The sequence below is a fragment of the Acinonyx jubatus genome, chromosome D3, assembly GCF_027475565.1.
Source record: "Acinonyx jubatus isolate Ajub_Pintada_27869175 chromosome D3, VMU_Ajub_asm_v1.0, whole genome shotgun sequence".
Taxonomy (NCBI): domain Eukaryota; kingdom Metazoa; phylum Chordata; class Mammalia; order Carnivora; family Felidae; genus Acinonyx; species Acinonyx jubatus.
The window spans coordinates 19,973,855-19,993,959 of NC_069392.1; the positions used below are offsets into that span (position 1 = coordinate 19,973,855).

The window sequence follows — 20,105 nt, forward strand, 5'->3', positions numbered from 1 at the left end:
ACTTGAGCACTCCTCACCAGTGGATCCAGTGGATCCATAGTCTCCACCCCTGGCCTTTGGATGCACCAAGACACGGCTTCACTGTGCACAAGTCAGGTCCCCAGTACTAGAGGGGACATCACCCTGAAGATGAGTCAGAGCCTTTGGGCCTCACCAGCCCATGACTGTCTTCCCACCAGGGCCAACCCTTTATAGAATTCAACTAACTGTGGTCAGTAAAAACATCTAAATTCCTTTTAGCAAAATAAGATCATGTAGACCTATGACATTGGTTTAATATTTGTTTCCCACATTAAAAATATGACCTGTGTTTGTGGGGCTAGGTGATGTCAATGCAAGATTGACCACCTCCCCAGAAAATCTGCCTTCCTCCCCATCAAGGTGGTAAGCCAACCCTGACCAAGGAAGATGCTGTGGATTTGGGTTCCAAGAGTGAGTAAACCCTTACCAAGCCCTGGGGTGCACTTTGGTGGAAGCTGGTATATGTCTGACTTTGGAATTGGGGGTGTGCAGGGCCACCCTGTGAGATGAACCATCCAAATGAAAAGAAGATGTCCTACTGTGGGGTCAGACCCCATGCTCAATGGGCAATTGGCTCTCCAGTGAGCAAGAAGGCTCCCTGTCCTACACCCCTGCGTCCTGGCCCTAGGCTTCCTCATCTCCCTCACTGCATGGGCAAAATATTTTGGGAGGCCACACACCAAGGCCCGGGGCAGGGCTCCATCTGAACGTTTCCTTGAGTATGAGGAAGTACTCTCTGCTCTCATTCCAGTGCCTCTCATTCAGTGCTAGCACTCTGTGTGTGTGTGTGCATGCACTGCTGTCTTTGCTAGGCATCAGCAACTTCTTATTTTGCCACACACACAACTGGCCCTTCTCCATTCTCCTCCTGTAGCAGTTACCCTGTTCTGCCTTCCATCCTCCTACCCTACACCTTGTAAGAAAGAACCAGAAATGGGCCCATCAGCTTATGGGACACACTTTGCCATTTCCGAGAGAGTAGAAAATGCAGAAATCTGTATAACAGTATGTTCAAAAAAAGGGGGGGGGTCAATAAAAGGCCTCACCTTTTCCTGACGTGCACCCTGTTTCAGCGTCCCTGACATGGACCCTGTAATTACAGGGACTATTCTCCAGAATGGGAACCAGCAGCTTTGGAATTTGAGAAAAATACACTGTCTTAGAGGAAGAGCAAAAAGCAGAGCATTCCGTGACCTCAGCACTGGGTTCCTCAACCACAAAACAGAGACAGTAGTACTCCAAAGCAGCCTGGTGAGATTTACCTATGGGGCTAACTTAATGCAAAACACTCATAGAAGTGCCCTGTTCATGGATGGCCCCGTGCAGGAGAGTGATATTTATAGCTGCCCAACATGGTAAAGGAAGAAAAAAGTCAACACTGCATCTTGCTTTTCTTTGTTTTTTAAAATTTTGATAGTGAGCTGGGGAGGGGCAGAGAGAGAGAGATTGAGAATCCCGAGCAGGTGCTGCACTGTCAGCACGGAGCCTGATGCAGGACTCAAACTTAAGAACTGTGAGCTCAAGACCTTAACCTACTGAGCCACCCAGGCACCCACTGCATCTTGCTTTTATTTTATTTATTTATGTATTTATTTTTAAATTTTTTTTAATGTTTATTTATTTTTGAGAGAGATAGAGACAGAATGTGAGTGGGTTAGGGGCAGAGAGAGAGGGAGACACAGAAGCAGAAGCAGGCTCCAGGCTCTGAGCTGTCAGCACAGAGCCCGACGCAGGGCTTGAACTCACAAGCTGTGAGATCATGACCTGAGCCGAAGTCGGACGCTCAACTGACTGAGCCACCCAGGTGCCCCTGCATCTTGCTTTTAAAGCAGGGTGCCCTACAGTCAGGACCCTGTTTGGCTTGGACACGTCATCTGAGAGATAAATCTGGCAGGATTATTTACTCAGAATTTAGACTTTGCCATAAAAATATTCAAAGAGCATAGTACCAAGGCAAAGAGGTTTTTAAAAGTTGGGTTTATCTGGAGAGAGTTCTCATTGGTAAGGATGGCCATACAAGCTGTACGGGGAGGTAGTGACTGCTGGTGGCAGGGGGCCCACATAGATGGAGGCCCCACTGGGGGACAGAGGAGTCTCCAGGTCATTAGAAAGCAAGCAGTTGGGAGTATGGTGCACACAGAAGGTTCTTGGGTATTAATTCACCTCGGAGCTGTCTGCTGTGCACAGAAGGTAGATTAGATTTAGGGCAGCTGGGGAATAAGAGCATGAGAGGGAAGAATGTGGACAGAAAAGAGTCAGAGCACAATCTCATATAGCAAGCCTGGGAAATCATCGAGAGGCCGAAAAGATACTGAAAGATGACCCAAGGCCTAGGCAGAATGAAAATGTCTAATAATTCTCAGAGACAGAGTTGGGGAAAAGAGCTATTTTCTAATGCCAGCAAGAAATGTTGACTTGACCCACAATCCAGAAGAGTATTAGGGATCCAAATCATTGGTACTACTACTAATAAGGGTAAGGATGCAGTGGCCACACAATTAGAAAGAGAGAGAAATAGCCCAGACTCTGCCACCGACATGAAATCATTGTGAAAAGCATATTTTCATCACCTGACCAATCTCATATTTTACTGGTGATCTGGGGCCATGAAACTTAAAAAAGGAATCAGCTAAGCAATGGAAGGCCCCTCAGGCTGAGCTGAATTCTGGTTTGAGATTCATTTGCTACTCCCAAGAGAGAACTTCAGCATGAAGAGGAGACAAACCTGAGGTTCTCACAGGAGGATGTTGGTCCAGACATTTAAGAGTTGGAGAGATTAATTTAGAAAGAGTAGAAGAACAAGGAGAGGTGACCCGGTATTTGGATAAGCAGAATTTAATATAAGATGACAAGGCGGGGCCTCAGAGGGCTGGAGCACAAAGCCATTGCTCACAGAACTTTCTCCAATATTTTCTTCAATAGATCTTCCAATCTCTAGAAAGACAGAGCAGGGACACGAGTCCCTGAGTCTGTGTCATGGGCAAGTGCAGACTATGGAAATGCAGGCCATCAGCACTGTGTGGATCCTAAATGTGCCAGGGTAGGTTTCAAATGAGATGCACAAATGCCTGGTCGATCCTGGTGTCTGTCAAACCTCTTCAGGCCCTATTCACTCATGGCCCTGGTGAGCACCTGTACAGCTTTCTTCTAGTCCACAGCCTATTTGACATTTTGAAAATTAATAAAGAGAAACTTCACTAAATGAGAGGTCCCCCAGAAAAGGGACCTCTCATGCCTAGCATTTCTTGGAGCCCATTGCACGTCACAGACTCAACAGGAAGAGACCTACCTTCTAGTCCCAACAGGAAGAAGAGGATGCTTTACTACCAGCAGCAGGAGGAAGGAAGATGTTCTCCTCCCCGCCCTTCCCCATCCCCTCCCTCCCCTGCAACAGCCCAGCCAATGGGAGACAGTCCCAACTCAGCCAATGAAAAGTCGCTATACTTTTAACTCCTAGTTTACTCCAATGGACTTTTTGTTTATAAAAACCCTTCCCAGCACCCACCCCACCTTTCCTCTATATAAGAATATTCCTCTGCTTTGTTCTCCAGACTTGCCTATGATTTCGCCACAGCATCCTTGTCCTGGATTGCAATTCTCTGCTATTCCCAAATAAACCCATTTCACTGATAAAAATAACTGTTTCTCTCCTTCCTTCCTCCCTTCCTTTCTTTTCTTTCTTAGTTTATGTATTTATTTTGAGACAGAGAGAGAGAGAGAGAGAGTACAAGCGAGGAGAGGGGCAGAGAGAGAGGAGAGATTCCTTAGCAGAGCCTGACGTGGGGCTCATACCTACGAACCATGAGATCATGACCTGAGCTGAAAGTAAGAGTCAGACTCTTAACAGACTGGACCACCCAGGCACCCTGCACTTCAGGCTGCTTGAGAAAACTTGGTTAATCATGATAAATGGTTAGTCACTTAAGTGAAAAAATTAGGCCAGTCTATAATATAAATTACATTGCTGAGTTTTGCAAGTTGAATATTCTATATGAAATATGCAATGGGCTCAATTGTGTTCCCTCAAAATTTGTATGTTGAAGTCCTAACCCCTAGTACTTCTGAGTGTAACTACATTTGGACATAAAATGATGTCATATGGGTGGGCCCTAATCCAATATGACTGACGTCTTTATAAGAAGAAAAGATTAGGGCACAGACACCCTCAGAGGAAAGACCACATGTGGACATAGTAAGAAGGCAGTCATCTGCAAGCCAACGAGAGGGGCCTCAGGACAAACCAACCCTGCTGGTCCACCTTGACCATGGACTTCTAAATCCAGAACTGTGCAAAAATAATTTTCTGTTATATAATTGATCCATTCTGTGATATTTTGTTATAGCAGCCCTGGCAAACTAATACATGATGTTTGCTGAAATGATTCAAGTCATTTCAAAAATACTAATGGGCACTTTCACCCTTGACATCAAGCCAGCTTAATTCACCAGGGGGAAAAACAGTTCAACAGACAGAATTTTGTTTCTATCACAAGGCACTGATGTGGTAATGGTAATGGTAATGATGTGGTAGTGAAAACAATAATTGCATACCAAACATAACAAGTGCAGCTCTTTAGTTATCTATTGCTACAAAACAGTATCCCAGAACTTAGTAGCTTAAAACAACTATAAATATTTCTTACTTCACACTTGCTGTGGCTTAGATAGGTGTTTCTGTCTCAGGATCTCTCATGAGGGTACACTATGAGGCCAGCATTACTTTGATTCCAAAACCAGACAAAAACCCACTAAAAAGGAGAAGTACAGACCAATTTTCCTGATGAACATGAATGCAAAAATTCTTAACAAGGTACTAACCAACTGGATTCAACAATACATTAAAAGAATTATTCACCACAATCAAGTGGGATTTATACCTGGGATGAAGGGCTGGTTCAATATCCACAAATCAATCAATCAATGTGATACATCACATTGATAAAAGAAAGGACAAGAACTACATGTTCCTCTCAATAGATGCCAAAAAAGCATTTGACAAAATATAGCATCCTCTCTTGATAAAACCCTCAAGAAGGTAGGGATAGAAGGGTCATACCTCAAGATCATAAAAGCCATATACAAAAGACCCACTGCTAATATCATCCTGCATGGGGAAAAACTGAGAGCTTTCCCCATAATGTCAGGAGCACTACAGGGATGTCCACTCTCACCACTGTTATTCAACATAGTATTGGAAGTCCTAGCCTCAGCAACCAGACAACACGAAGAAATAAAAGGCATCCAAATCAGCAAGGAGGAAGTTAAACTTTCACTTTTCACAGATGACATGATACTCTATATGGAAAATCCAAAAGATTACACCAAAAAAAACCCTGCTAGAACTGACCCATGAATTCAGCAAATTTGCAGAATACAAAATCAGTGCACAGAAATCGGTTGCATTTCTATATAATGAAGCAGCAGAAAGAGAAATCAATGAATCGATCCGTTTTACAATTGCACCAAAAACCATAAAATACCTAGGAATAAATCTAACTAAAGAGGTGAAAAATCTATATGCTGAAAACTATAGAAAGTTTATGAAAAAAAATGAACAAGACACCAAAAAATGGAAAAAGATTCCATGCTCCTGGATAAGAAGAACAAATATTGTTAAGATGTCAATACTACCCAAAGACATCTTCATATTCAATGCAATCCCTATCAAAATAACACCAGAATTCTTCACAGAGCTAGAACAAATAATCCTAAAATTTGTATGGAACCAGAAAAGACCCCGAATAGCCAAAGCAATCTGGGAAAAGAAAACCAAAGCAGGAGGCATCACAATCCCAGACTTCAAGCTGTATTACAAAGCTGTAATCATCAAGACAGTATGGTACTGGCACAAAAACAGACACTCAGATCAGTGGAACAGAATAGAAAACCCAGAAATAGACCCACAAATGTATGGCCAACTAATCTTTGACAAAGCAGGAAAGAATATCCGATGGAATAAAGACAGTCTCTTCAGCAAATATTGTTGGGAAAATTGGAAAGCAACATGAAGAAGAATGAACCTGGACCATTTTCTTACACCATACACAAAAAGAAACTCAAAATGGATGAAAGACCTAAATGTAAGACAGGAAGCCATCAAAGTCCTAGAAGAGAAAGCAGGCAAAAACCTCTTTGACTTTGGCCAGAGCAGCTCATTACTCAACATGTCTCTGGAAGCAAGGGAAGCAAAAGCAAAAATGAACTATTGGGACTTCAACAAGATAAAAAGCTTCTGCATAGCAAAGGAAGAAATCAGCAAAATTAAAAGGCAACCAACAGAATGGGAGAAGATATCTGCAAATGACATATCAGATAAAGGGTTAGTATCGAAAATCTATAAAGAACTTATCAAATTGAACACCCAAAATACAATCCAGTGAAGAAATGGGCAAAAGACAAGAGTAGACACTTCCAAAGAAGACATCCAGATGGATAACGGACACATGAAAAAAATGCTCAACATCACTCATCATCAGGGAAATACAAATCAAAACCACAATGAGATACCACCTCACACCAGTCAGAAGGGCTAACATTAATAACTCAGGCAACAACAGATGTTGCTGAGGATGTGGAGAAAGAGGAACACTTTTGCATTGCTGGTGGGAATGCAAATTTGTGCAGCCACTCTGGAAAACAGTATGGAGGTTCCTCAAAGAAGTAAAAATAGAACTACGCTACGACCCAGCAATTGCACTACTAGGTATTTATCCAAAGGATACAGGTGTGCTGTTTTGAAGGGGCACATGCACCCTAATGTTTACAGCAGCACTCTCAACAATAGCCAAATTATGGAAAGAGCTCAAATATCCATTGATGGATGAATGGATAAAGAAGATGTGGTATGTATGTACAATGGAGTATTACTTGGCAATCAAAAAGAATGAAGTCTTGCCATTGGCAGCAATGTGGATGGAACTAGAGGGTATTATGCTAAGCTAAATTAATCAGTCAGAGAAAGACAAATATATGACTTCAGTCATATGAGGGCTTTAAGATACAAAACAGATGAACATAAGGGAAGGGAAGCAAAAATAATATAAAAACAGGGAGGGGGACAAAACAGAAGAGACTCTTAAATATGGAGAACAAACTGAGGGTTGCTGGAGGGGTTGTGATTGGGGGGATGGGCTAAATGGGCAAGGGGCATTAAGGAGGACACTTGTTGGGATGAGCACTGGGTGTTCTATGTAGGGAATGAATCACTGGATTCTATTCCTGAAATCATTATTGCACTATATGCTAACTAACTTGGAGATAAACTAAAAAGAAAAAAAGATAAAAGAAAAGAAAAGGAAAGGAAAGGAAAGAAGGAAAGGAAAGGAAAGGAAAGTGGTTCTTAAGGCACATTCATTACCCCTGAATATATTGTTATAAACATGCTTTTATACCACTAATATCCCCCCACATGTTTTATTTCTAAATTAACAAAAATGTGTACAAGATAAAATATTTATTCAAATGCTGACTGAAGTGCATTCTCAACCACCAAAGAAAGAGTCACATCTGATTTCAGGATTTTGGTGGTTCTTTTAACTTGGAGATTTCCTCCTTGGCATGATTCATCTGTTGGAGTTTTTGCCTTAATCCACCTGGTAAAGGTAGCATTTTCCTAAAGCCTGCTTCTCTGCCAATCTTGCAGTGCTAAGACTTTTAACTAATTCAACTTGCCCATTAGAGCACTTTGCTATGACAGGTTCTTGGGTTTTCTTCCTTGGGGGTGTCCATTAGAATTGGAGGCTCCCTCTATCTCCCCCTTTCTTGTGACTAAAGGAGCTGGATCTAACACATAATTTATCATCTATAAATGCCCTAGAAATTAACATCTCCCTGCTTTTTGGTAAGCAGGTGATACAAATCATCATTTATTAAATTTTTTAGCGTGTCTTGTTGGTGTGCATATTGATCCCTCTGTGCTCTACCCTTTCATTTAAGCTGGGAAAAACCATCCTTCTGTGATTTCTTCCTCCAGGGAAAAGGCATAATAAATGTGAGAGCAAAGGCAGCAGGAAGCCAAAGGCACTGCCACTGATTACAAAAGCCAAGTCTCTTGAGATAAAGCTCTTCCAGGGAGAGGGGAAGAGGAAAAAGCTTGTAAGAACAACGGGAGATCCATGACCCAGGCTCTCCAGGGAGATGGAGAAAGACAGCAGAGACAGACTACCCTGATTAGTGCCCTTTTGAACAGGGGTGTCTCCCTGGGCCATGCCACAGAGACCACTTTCTACATAGCTTTGGTTCACATGTAAGGAAGCCCTCCAGTCCTATGGACCTCATCTCCTGGGTACAAAGTTCGTAGCTTGTCTGAGACACCCAGCCCTGGTGGTGGATAATCAAACTGACCATATATCTCCTTCACTATCACGATCTTGGCTCCCAGAGACAACGTTGTGGTCAAAAAGCTGCCTCCTTGGATCATGAGCTGGGCTTCTTTGGCCATGAGACTAGTTATGGAAGGAAAGGTGGGATCAGGCAGTTTCCTGAGCCCAGCATGCTGCCCAGAAGTATCCTCATGTTAGCTGGTGACAGGCAGTCCCTGTGGGGACAGGCTTTGATGAAATCAAAACCAGACATTCCTTTCCCCGAATCCAGGGAATCCCTGTGCCCAGGGCTCATTTTGTGGAGGCTCCTGGAGGTGTAGAGAACTGAAGAAATAACATATTCCCTCTTTCTGGCCCTCTCTCTACTCATGTTCCTTTATTGGCTACAGGCCTAAATTCCCTCTGATAAGTTGGTCTTCTGTCAAGCCAGTCTGCAGGAGGCATCTTGTTTTTCTCTATGGAAACCACATTGGATAAGTAGTCACTTCGCTCAGCAGACCCTCCTAGTGTGCGCAGAGCAGGTTAAACTTAAGGTCTCTGCTTATTCATAGCTTAACATTTTAAGGTCTTTCTGTATGTCAGGTGACTAGATTTCAGCCAATTCTGCTAAATGGCTACAGTTTGTTTTTCTTTCTCTTCTTAGCTACAGTAGGTGGCCTAGAACACAGATATTTCCCCTCACATCCGGGATGGTATAAAAATGGAACTCTCCATGTCCTCAAGGTTCTGTCCTTCCCCATCTAGGAGACAAAGAAAAGGATGTGGGGCCAGAAAGAGTTGAGTGGGAGTCCCTACCAGCAGTGGCATCCATGAAATAGTCCAAAGGAGGAGCAGGTTGCTTCCTGGAAAATCAGGGAAGACAAGCATTTGTTTATGAGCAGGAGTCTTTTGGTTGCTGAGCTCTCACCTGTATACCCCCTACCTGTCCCTGAAGTGAGCCCTCTCCATTGGCTCCTGTTCTAGAGAGCATGTTAGTTTGCTAGGGCTGCCATTACAAAATACTGCAGGCTGGGTGGCTTCAACAACAGAAAATTATTTTCTCATAGTTCTGGAGGCTAAAGTCCAAGATGAAGGTGCTAGCAGGTTCTGCTTCTCTTGAGGCTTCTTCCCTTGGTTTCCAGATGGCCACATTCTTTTCTTTAATTTTTTTTAACTTTTTTTTTTTATTTTTGACAGAGAGAAAGAGAGCATGCATGAGCGGGGGAGGGCAGAGAGAGAGGGAGACACAGAATCCAAAGCAGCTCCAGGTTCTGAGCTGTCAGCACAGAGAGGGACACGAGGCTCAAACTCACAAGCCTTGAGATCATGACCTGAGCTGAAGTCGGATGCTTAACTGACTGAACCACACAGGTGCCCCTATTGAAATTTACAGAATAATTTCCTAGAAGTATGAGGCTCAAGTGTTATTTTTTTCTAGAGTGAATAATCATTTTAACGATTAATAATATAGAATTGATGAAACAATGTAAGTATATTACACATTTTTACAAGTAATTTAAAAATTTTATTTATTTATTTAGAGAAAGACAGAGACAGCATGAGTAGGGGAGGGGGAGAGAGAGAGGGAGAAGAGAGAGAATCCCACACAAGCTCTGCGCTGTCAGCAGAGAGCCCGACACAGGGCTTGACGAATTCACAAAACTGTGAGATCATGACCTAAGAGTCAGATGCTTAACTGACTGAGCCATCCAGGTGCCTCTATAGGTAATTTTTAGATGTAATAAAATCTTATTGGAAAAGTAGTTCTTATTTCTACTGTAAAAAGAGAGAGAGAGAGAGAGAAATGTCAATATGATTTAGTTACAAGCACTTAAATTTTATTACAGTCTGTCTGCAAAAGGAAAAGTTTCAAGCGAGCCAAATCAAAGATTCTCTCTTGTTAGGAACATTCTGAAGGAAAATAGAATAGTTAGTCATCACCATCGTTAACACCAAACCTAAAAGGATAAGATTAAATGTCAGTTATTTCACTGGCAGTCATCTCAGGGGAAGGATGACTAATTTTCAAAAATAAAATTTGGCCCTATTAAGTTTATCAGGTAACTATCTAAGCACTTTGTCAGGAATGCTAACTCTTTCTTACAAGGAGGTTGCCAAGGACATCATGCAGGGGAGTGGGACAGTTTCTTTTACCCTGGACCAGGGTTTCTCAACCCAGGCACTATCACCATTTTAGGATGGATAATTCTTTGTCGAGAGGAGGTGGGGGGGGGCGGCATTCTGTGTATTGTAGGATGTTTGACAATATCCTTGATCTCTACCCACTAGATGCTAATAGTGAGAAATAAAATATATTGGCAATCAAAAAACATCTCCAGACATTGTCAAGTGTCTGTTAGGGGTAAAATTGCCCCTTGCTGAGAATCACCACTTTAGAATGAGACAGGCTTTGGCATGGATTCTACTTTGAGTTTTTCTGGAGGGAAATGCTGAAAAATATATAATAAATAAGTCCATGAGAACAGAAATGGTTTTCTTATAGCAGCTTCACTTACTCCTTTGAATGTCTTCTGGGTTATTCGCCCCAAATCAAAAGGATTGTTATGTAGTCATTAGAGGTGGCATTCCTGTTCTTACCTCTATTTCAAATTGCCCCGTTGTTTGGTGACTGTGGAAGATTTTATGCCCTGGGTCATACATGCTAAAATGAATCTGAAAAAGTGAAGGGAAATCCTTTCTCCTGTCAGGTGGAAGGGGGAAGAGGAACTCCCCAAACCACTGGCGTTTTCTCAGGTGGAGGGCACACGGCTGGTGAAGATTTATAAAGGAACTCCCTTAAATTTTAATCTAATTGTCCAGCAGTGAGATTGGGCAGGTGAGTTCCTAAAGGTTCCCTGGGCAATTCTAATGTGTAACAGGATGAAAACAATTGGCTTAGACCTCATAGATTAAATGGTTTACAAAAGTGATAACCTAAATTATCACTTTTAAAAGTGGGGGATGGGAGGTGGGATTTGAGCTGATTCTGAGACTGAGCTATTACTAAAATCGCTAGAGAGGTCTCTGTGGAGAGTCTGGGACCCTGTTATTCCACATCATCCCACCTTACGTTGTACCACTGACCACGTTAGGAACTAGTGAATTATAAAGTTAATCTGTCTTGGGGCACCTGGCTCGTTCAGTTGGTGGAGCATGTGACTCTTGATCTTAGGGTTATGTTCAAGCCCCACGTTGGGTGTAGAGATTACTTAAAAAGAAAATCTTTTTAAAAGTCAAAATTAAATTAAATTAACGTGTCTCCAAACTTAAAGTGCCTAACTGACAATTCGCAGGCCAAATAACCACACAGATGTACTTTATTTGGCTTCATCACACTTTACAACTTTAAAAATGACTTTCCAACACTTTAAAAATAAGGAAACAATATAAAAACTTTACATTTCAATGCTGTGCTTAGCAAACAATTTGGCAACTACCAGCATTGCCACCAGGCAGAAATCATATGAAACTGAGTGCCATCTAATCCTTTTGAATGGCTGAATCGATTTCTAAATCCATCCTTGTACATTTATTAAACAGATATTCTTTTTTTTTTTTTAACGTTTATTTATTTTTGAGACAGAGAGAGACAGAGCATGAGCGGGGGAGGGTCAGAGAGAGGGAGACACAGAATCTGAAACAGGCTCCAGGCTCCGAGCTGTCAGCACAGAGCCAGATGTGAGACTCGAACTCATCAGCTGTAAGATCATGACCAGAGCCGAAGTCGGGTGCTTAACCAACTGAGCCATCCAGGCACCCCCAAGAAAGATATTTTTAAAGTCATGTCAGGTTATGGCACTTTAGAACATTTTAATTAGCAAACTGGATTTCTGTTCTAATTCTGTGACTTGGATACACTGGAGGGAGTGGGAATACAAATGTTTTTTGCCTGTCAGGGGGGGCTTGAAGCCCTCCCTTTCCCCAAGAATCCATATGCAAAGAGGGCTGTGGGAAAGCCTGAGACTCTATTTAGAAGGTGCTGAGGAAAAGGCATGTGAAGGGGGGAGGGGAGAATGTGAGAGGTAGCCAGAGCAAACTGGTTTATGACCTTTGACCCTTGGAAACATTCAGAAAAGTGTTGGCTGATATGTAGCAAAAGCTTTTGGGATTAAAGTGTGGCCCCCTGGGAATCCCCCTGGGAGCTGAGTCTTCCAGTTCAGACTACCCTGCCTATTGGGGAGTGAAACCAGCCCACTTTGCTACCTGGGGACACAGGAAGAGAAGGTTTTTGTTCTCTTTGGCTATAAAACTGTGACCTGTGAGGATGTCCCAGCACTTGGAAGAATACGTGTGCCCTTTTAGTTGCCTTAACCTCAGCTTGAGCTTTGTTGGAATAGCTCAATGGACCCCCTCCCCTTGACCCTGCTGATCCCCAATAGCTCAAGACCCAGCTAAACTGGAGATAAGGTGGTGGGGTTCTGGACAGCAGAGAGAGGACAGGCATTTCCACCACAGGCCCCCAACCAGGCCTGCAGCCCTGGGCCTGGCCCTGAAGCCCCACCCACATTCTTTCCTTGGTGGGGCAGATTTGAAAGGAAAGTTTTGGCAATCACTCAGGACAACAGCTGAAAATCCAACCAGGGTAAACTTGTTGGGAAAACTGATAGAAGCCCCATCTGGATATTATAAATAGGATTATAATGGTCTTATAAAGGGGGTGGGATCTTCTGGCCAGACCTCACTTCAAAAGCCATTTAGACAGCAAGGTAAGCACTCGACTGACACAGGACATGGTGCAGCTGAACTGGAGAGAAATTTCTCTGGACTCAAAAACAAGGACGCTGCAGCTTCTCCCTCCCTTGCTGCCCAGGGTGGGGAATATTGAGGCCCACTGAATCATCTGAAACACTCCAGGGGTTGATGGGCTGATAAGTTTGATATCTTCCATTTTGCTTCTCTTAAACCATGGGTGGACAAAATTTTCTGAAAAAAAAAAAAAGTAAATATTTTAGGTATTAGGCGACTCGCATTTTCTTTTGCAGGGCTTGACTCTGCCATAGTATCATCAAAGCAGCCACCAACAATAGCCTTAAACCAGTGATCACTGATGTGTCCCAATAAAACTTTATTTGTAAAGAAACTCATCGATAGTAATACCATAATAGTAGGAGAGTTCAACACCCCACTCACAGCAATGGACAGATCATCTAATCAAAAAATCAACAAGGAAATAATGACTTTGAATGACACACTGGACCAGATGGACTTAACAGATATATTCAGAACATTTCATCCTAAAGCAGAAGAATATATATTCTTCTCCAGTACACATGGAACGTTCTCCAGAATAGACCATATACTGGGACACAAATCAGCCCTAAGTAAGTACAAAAAGATCAAGATCATACCGTGCATATTTTCAGACCACAATGCTATGAAACTCGAGATCAACCACAAGAAAAAAATTGGGAAGGTAACAAATACTTGGAGACTGAAGAACATCCTACTAAAGAATGAATGGGCTAACCAAGAAGTTAAAGAGGAAATTAAAAAGGATATGGAAGTCAATGAAAATGATAACACCACAACCCAAAACCTCTGGGATGCAGCAAAGGTGGTTATAAGAGGAAAGTATATAGCAATCCAGGCCTTCCTAAAGAAGGAAGAAAGATCTCAGATACACAACCTAACCTTATGCCTTAAGGAACTGGAAAAAGAATAGCAAATAAAACCCAAAACCAGCAGAAGACAGGAAATAACAAAGATTAGAGCAGGAATTAATGCTATCGAACCAAAAAAAAAAAAAAAAAAAAAAAAAACCAACAACAAAAAAAAAAAACCAACCCCAAAACAGTAGAACACATCAATGAAACCAGAAGCTGGTTCTTTGAAAGAATTCACAAAATTGATAAACCATTAGCCAGTTTGATCAAAAAGAAAAAGGAAAGGACCCAAACAAGAAAAATCAAGAATGAAAGAGGAGAGATCACAACCAACACCGCAGAAATAAAAACAATAATAAGAGAATATTATGAGCAATTATATGCCAATAAAATGGGTAATCTAGAAGAAATGGACAACTTCCTAGAAACATATACACTACCAAAACTGAAACAGGAAGAAATAGAAAATTTGAACAGACCCATAACCGGTAAGGAAATCAAATTAGTAATCAAAAATCTGCCAAAAAATAAGAGTCCAGGGCCAGATGGCTTTCCAGGGGAATTCTACCAAACATTTAAGGAAGAGTTAACACCTATTCTCTTGAAACTGTTCCAAAACATAGAAATGGAAGGAAAACTTGCAAACTCTATGAGGCCAGCATTACCTTGATTCCAAAACCAGACAGAGACCCCACTAAAAAGGAGAACTATAGACCAATTTCCCTGATGAACATGGATGCAAAAATCCTCAACAAGATATTAGCCAACTGGATCCAACAATACATTAAAAAAATTATTCGCCAGGACCAAGCGGGATTTATACTTGGGATGCAGGGCTGGTTCAATATCCGCAAAAAAATTAACTCATCACATCAATAAAAAGAAGGACAAGAACCATATGATCCTCTCAATAGATGCAGAGAAAGCATTTGACAAATTACAGCATCCTTTCTGGATAAAAACCCTCAAGAAAGTAGGGATAGAAGGATCATACCTCAAGATCATAAAAGCCATATAAGAACAACCCAATGTTGAGGCATCCAGTGGCTCAGTCGGTTGAGCATCTGACTTTGGCTCAGGTCATGACCTCACAGTTTGTGGGTTCGAGCCCCGCATCGGGCTCTGTGCTGACCGCTTGCTCAGAGCCTAGAGCCTGATTCAGATTCTGTCTCCTGTCTCCTTCTCTCTCTGTCCCTCCCCCACTCACGCTTTCTCACTCTGTTTCTCAAAAATAAATAAACGTAAAAGAAAATTTTTTTAATTAAAACAAAAAAAGAACGACCCAATGCTAATATCATCCTCAGTGGGGAAAAACTGAGAGCTTTCCGCCTGAGGTCAGGAACAAGACAGGGATGTCCACTCTTGCCACTGTTACTCGACATAGTATTGGAAGTCTTAGCCTCAGCAATCAGACAACACAAAGAAACAAAAGGCATCCAAATCGCCCAGGAAGAGGTCAAATTTCACTCTTCGCAAAGGACATGATACTCTATATGGAAAACCCAAAAGATTCCACCAAAAAACTGCTAGAACTGATTCATGAATTCAGCAAAGTTGCAGGATATAAAATCAATGCATAGAAATCGGTTGCATTCCTATACACCAACAATGAAGCGACAAAAAGAGAAATCAAGGAATCGATCCCATTTACAGTTGCACCAAAAACCATAAAATACGTACAGATAAATCTAACCAAAGAGGTGAAAAATCTATACACTGAAAACTACAGAAAGTTTATGAAAGAAATTGAAGAAGACACAAAAAAATGGAAAAAGATCCCACGCTCCTGGATAGGAAGAACAAATATTGTTAAAATGTCAATACTACCTAAAGCAATCTACATATTCAATGCAATCCCTATCAAAGTAACACCAGCATTCTTCACAGAGCTAGAACAAATAATCCTAAAATTTGTATGGAAGTAGAAAAGACCCCGAATAGCCAAAGCAATCTGGAAAAAGAAAACCAAAGCAGGAGGCATCACAATCCCAGACTTCAAGCTACACTACAAAGCCGTAATCATCAAGACAGTATGGTACTGGCACAAGAACAGACACTCAGATCAATGGAACAGGAGAGAGAACCCAGAAATGGACCCACAAATGTATAGCCAACTAATCTTTGACAAAGCAGGAAAGAATATCCAATGGAATAAAGACAGTCTCTTCAGCAAGTGGTGCTGGGAAAACTGGACAGCAACATGCAGAAGAATGAACCTGGACCACTTTCTTATGCTATACACAGAAATAAACTCAAAATGGATGAAAGACTTCAATGTAAGACAGGAAGCCATCAAAGTCCTAGAGGAGAAAGCAGGCAAAAACCTCTTTGATCTTGGCCGCAGCAACTTCTTACTCAACACGTCTCCGGAGGCAAGGGAAACAAAGCAAAACTGAACTATTGGGACCTCATCAAAATAAAAAGCTTCTGCACAGCAAAGGAAACAATCAGCAAAACTAAAAGGCAACAGATAGAATGGGAAAAGATATTTGCAAATGACATATCAGATAAAGGGTTAGTATACAAAATCTATAAAGAACTTACCAAAGTCAACACCCAAAAAACAAATAATCTAGTGAAGGAATGGGCAAAAGACATGAATAGACGCTTCTCCAAAAAAGACATCCAGATGGCCAACCGACACATGAAAAAATGCTCAACGTCACTCATCATCAGGGAAAAACAAATCAAAACCACAATGAGATACCACCTCACACTTGTCAGAATGGCTAACATTAACAACTCAGGCAACAACAGATGTTGGCGAGGATGCAGAGAAAGAGGATCTCTTTTGCATTGTTGGTGGGAATGCAAGCTGGTGCAGCCACTCTGGAAAACAGTATGGAGGTTCCTCAAAAAAGTAAAAATAGAACTACGCTACGACCCAGCAAGTACACTACTAGGCATTGATCCATGGGATACAGGTGTGCTGTCTCGAAGGGACACATGCACCCTAATGTTTATAGCAGCACTATCAACAATAGCCAAAGTATGGAAAGAGCCCAAATGTCCCTCAATGGATGAATGGATAAAGAAGATGTGGTATACATATACAATGGAGTATTACTTGGCAATCAAAAAGAATGAAATCTTGCCATTTTCAACCACATGGATGGAACTGGAGGGTATTATGCTAAGTGAAATTAGTCAGTCAGAGAAAGACAAAAATCATATGACTTCACTCATAGGAGGACTTTAAGAGACAAAACAGATGAACATAAGGGAAGGGAAACAAAAATAATATAAAAACAGGGAGGGGGACAAAACAGAAGAGATTCTTAAATTTGGAGAACAATCAGAACGTTACTGGAGGGGTTGTGAGAGGGGGGATGGGCTAAATGGGTAAGGGGCACTAAGGAATCTACTACTGAAATCATCGTTTCACTGTATGCTAATTTGTATGTAAATTTTAAAAAATAAAAAAAATAAATAAACCACTTTATTGGTGGACACTAAAATTTAAATGCCAGAATTTTCACATGTCACAAAATATTCTTTTGGGTTTTTCCAACCCGAATTAAAAAAAAATGTAATATATACATAATAACCATTATTAGTTATTATTAGTATTAGTAGTATTAGTATAAATACTAAGAACATGCTGTTGTACTTAGCTGGTAATTTACAAAAAGAATGCACTAGAAGTTGAAGGGGCTTCTTCAAGCAAAAAACAGTGATGAAATGGCAAATCTTTTCTTGTTGTGTGAGGAAAACCAAGTGCCAGAACCAGCAGAGCAGAACAGGAGAATCCAAACACAGGAATCAGGAAAATGAACATGCTGAGCTGATGATCTTAGTAGGAGTGGAACATGGAAATGAAGATGCAGAAATTCTCTTCATCAGAGTGGTTTCAAATTCAAAACCAGTCATTCCAAACATTTTGAAGAGAGTGACTCCGGAATGATACTCAGAACAAAGGAAGGCCACTTGAGTCAAGATCCTGCTCATGCATTGCAGCCTGCAAACCATGTGACCCACGCAACACTCAAGTGGCCACCTCAATCTGAACGGAGGGCAACAGATAGTTCTATTATTTAAAAGAAATGTTTTCAATGTTTATTTTTGAGAGAGAGAGCAGGGGAGGGACAGAGAGGGGGGCACAGAGGATCAAAAGTGGGCTCTTTGTTGACAGCAGAGTGCAGAGTGCCCTAAGCAGGGCTCAAACTCAGGAACCCTGAGATCATGACCTGAACCAAAATCAAGAGTCAGATGCTTAACAAAGTGAGCCACTCAGGTGCCCCAGATAGTCTTATTATTTGGAGACTTCATCTAAACCAGATTGTAAAAGGAACTCATCACAAGTCATGTCTTACAGTCCCTCAGATTTTCTGTCTTCATATCTCAGTGTCTACTTGGAGCTATACTTTCTGTAGGAGGCAAGGTGAAAGTCCTTGAAGTTCAAAGCAACTTCCTGCTTCCAATGTAAACACTGGAAATTCCAAAAGACCTAAATTCAGTGATGGAATCCCAGGAGGACATTCCTCAGCTGTGGCCCCTTTAGATTTCTCTCCTACAGTGAACACAACCTCAAAATCTGTCCCATTCTCATCAAGCCATGTTTAGAATGGAACATTATTTTCTTGGGCTTATGCAAATGACAGGGCTCATTTCAATCTATGGATCTAGACACAAAAAATAGCTTGGAAAGGCTGGAAAAAAACAGACTTTTCAAGTCCAACAAGTCAAAACCAGACTATTGATCCCAAGAAGGAAAATCTGATTATGTTATTTTGTGACTTTAACTATGGGCACCATAAAGGAGACAGGCAGCCAGAACAGAAGACTCACAGAACCTTTAAATGCCTCAGCTGCTTGAAAGTTCTAAAGAATGTCAAGTTTATGAGCTATTTGAGGAACAATTTGGAACTTGAGAAGCAGAGGGGTGACAGCTGGGAAATCCACACCACCTGCTAGCACCGTCACCCGCAATTTCTCACTCCTTCCAGCTGCAATGTCACATTGAAAGTATACACACAATCCAGGAGCCCTCCACTTTCTGTAAAATTTGTGAATTGTCATTCAAAACAGATCAGATTCTCTTACAGCACAAGGAGGACAATCATAAGCCTGGCGAAATGCCCTGTGTATGCCAGGTTTACAATTACAGATCATCAGCCTTTGCCGATGTGGGAACATTTCAGAAAGTGCCATGGAAACACTAAGAATTTGCTTTGTCCACTCTGTCCCAACATTTTCAGAGCTGTCATACTTCATGTGAATCATTGTTGAAGGCATTGGAACAAGAATCTTTTCAGTGTTCCAAACGCTGGCTTCGGTTTTTGACTTCAAAGGAGAAAACAGCATCAATTCAAGAATCATCAGAAGCTTTTCTCTTCATCAGAAGAGAAGATTTGCCTCCTGAAACAGAGGTTATGATTCAAACTCAAGTTCAAACAGGATCAAGAAGTGTAGCGTCCATTATTGTGAGCAACACTAACCCCTGGCTGTCACCCATAAAATCTAAAAAGAGGATTGACACGAACTCTAGGTATTCCAGACGTTACCACAGATAGCGTTATAGCTAAAATTATGTTCTACCCACCTCCAAGAATTCTGAAAGGCAGAATTGAGGCGAGGCGATCTGTATATCATGGCTGTGGATGATGGTGATCAGCAATAGTCAGGTTTTACAGTGACAATTCTTTAGCTCTGTACTGTCAAGAAGCTCAGAAGTCTTCTTTATGCTCCTTCCCAGTAAACCTCTCCCTGCAAAGTAAACATTATTCTGATCTCTAACACCATAGAGTCTTTTTTTAAGCTTTGAGTAAATGGGATCACAATATTTTTGTCTTTGTCTTCCTTTAAGTAAGTGGGACGCATTCTTGCTGTATGCAGCCATAGCACATTCTTTTTCATTGCTGGGTAGAATCCCATTGAATGAATATGGTAGAGTTTTACGCATCCATTTTATTCCCGATGAACTTTGAGGCTGATTGTTTTGCTATTTGGAATAAAACTGCTATGAGCTTGTTCATGTTTCTTGGTAGGCTTATGTAGTCATTTGTCTGGAATGTACGTATACTTATGAGAAGTGCCGGAACTACTTTGATTTAGCTTTTAAGTGCAGATTCTGCCAAATACTGTTTCAAGAGTGATTGAAATAATTTATATTTCCACCAACAATATTGAGAATTCTACAGATACAGTACTTAGTACTGTCAATCCTTTCCATTAGTACCAT

General features: G+C 41.4%; 2 protein-coding genes and 1 gene segment (V, D, J or C); all 3 read right to left on the bottom strand.

Moving 5' to 3' along the window:
• Window positions 1–20,105, bottom strand: part of LOC128312485 (immunoglobulin lambda-1 light chain-like) — a 442,895-nt gene that overhangs the window by 314,408 nt on the left and 108,382 nt on the right. The gene's annotated exons all lie outside the window — the stretch shown is intronic.
• LOC106988621 (immunoglobulin lambda-1 light chain-like) overlaps window positions 1–20,105 on the bottom strand; it is a 505,411-nt gene that overhangs the window by 300,979 nt on the left and 184,327 nt on the right. The window lies entirely within an intron of this gene.
• LOC106988734 (immunoglobulin lambda variable 5-39-like) overlaps window positions 1–20,105 on the bottom strand; it is a 603,934-nt gene that overhangs the window by 286,870 nt on the left and 296,959 nt on the right.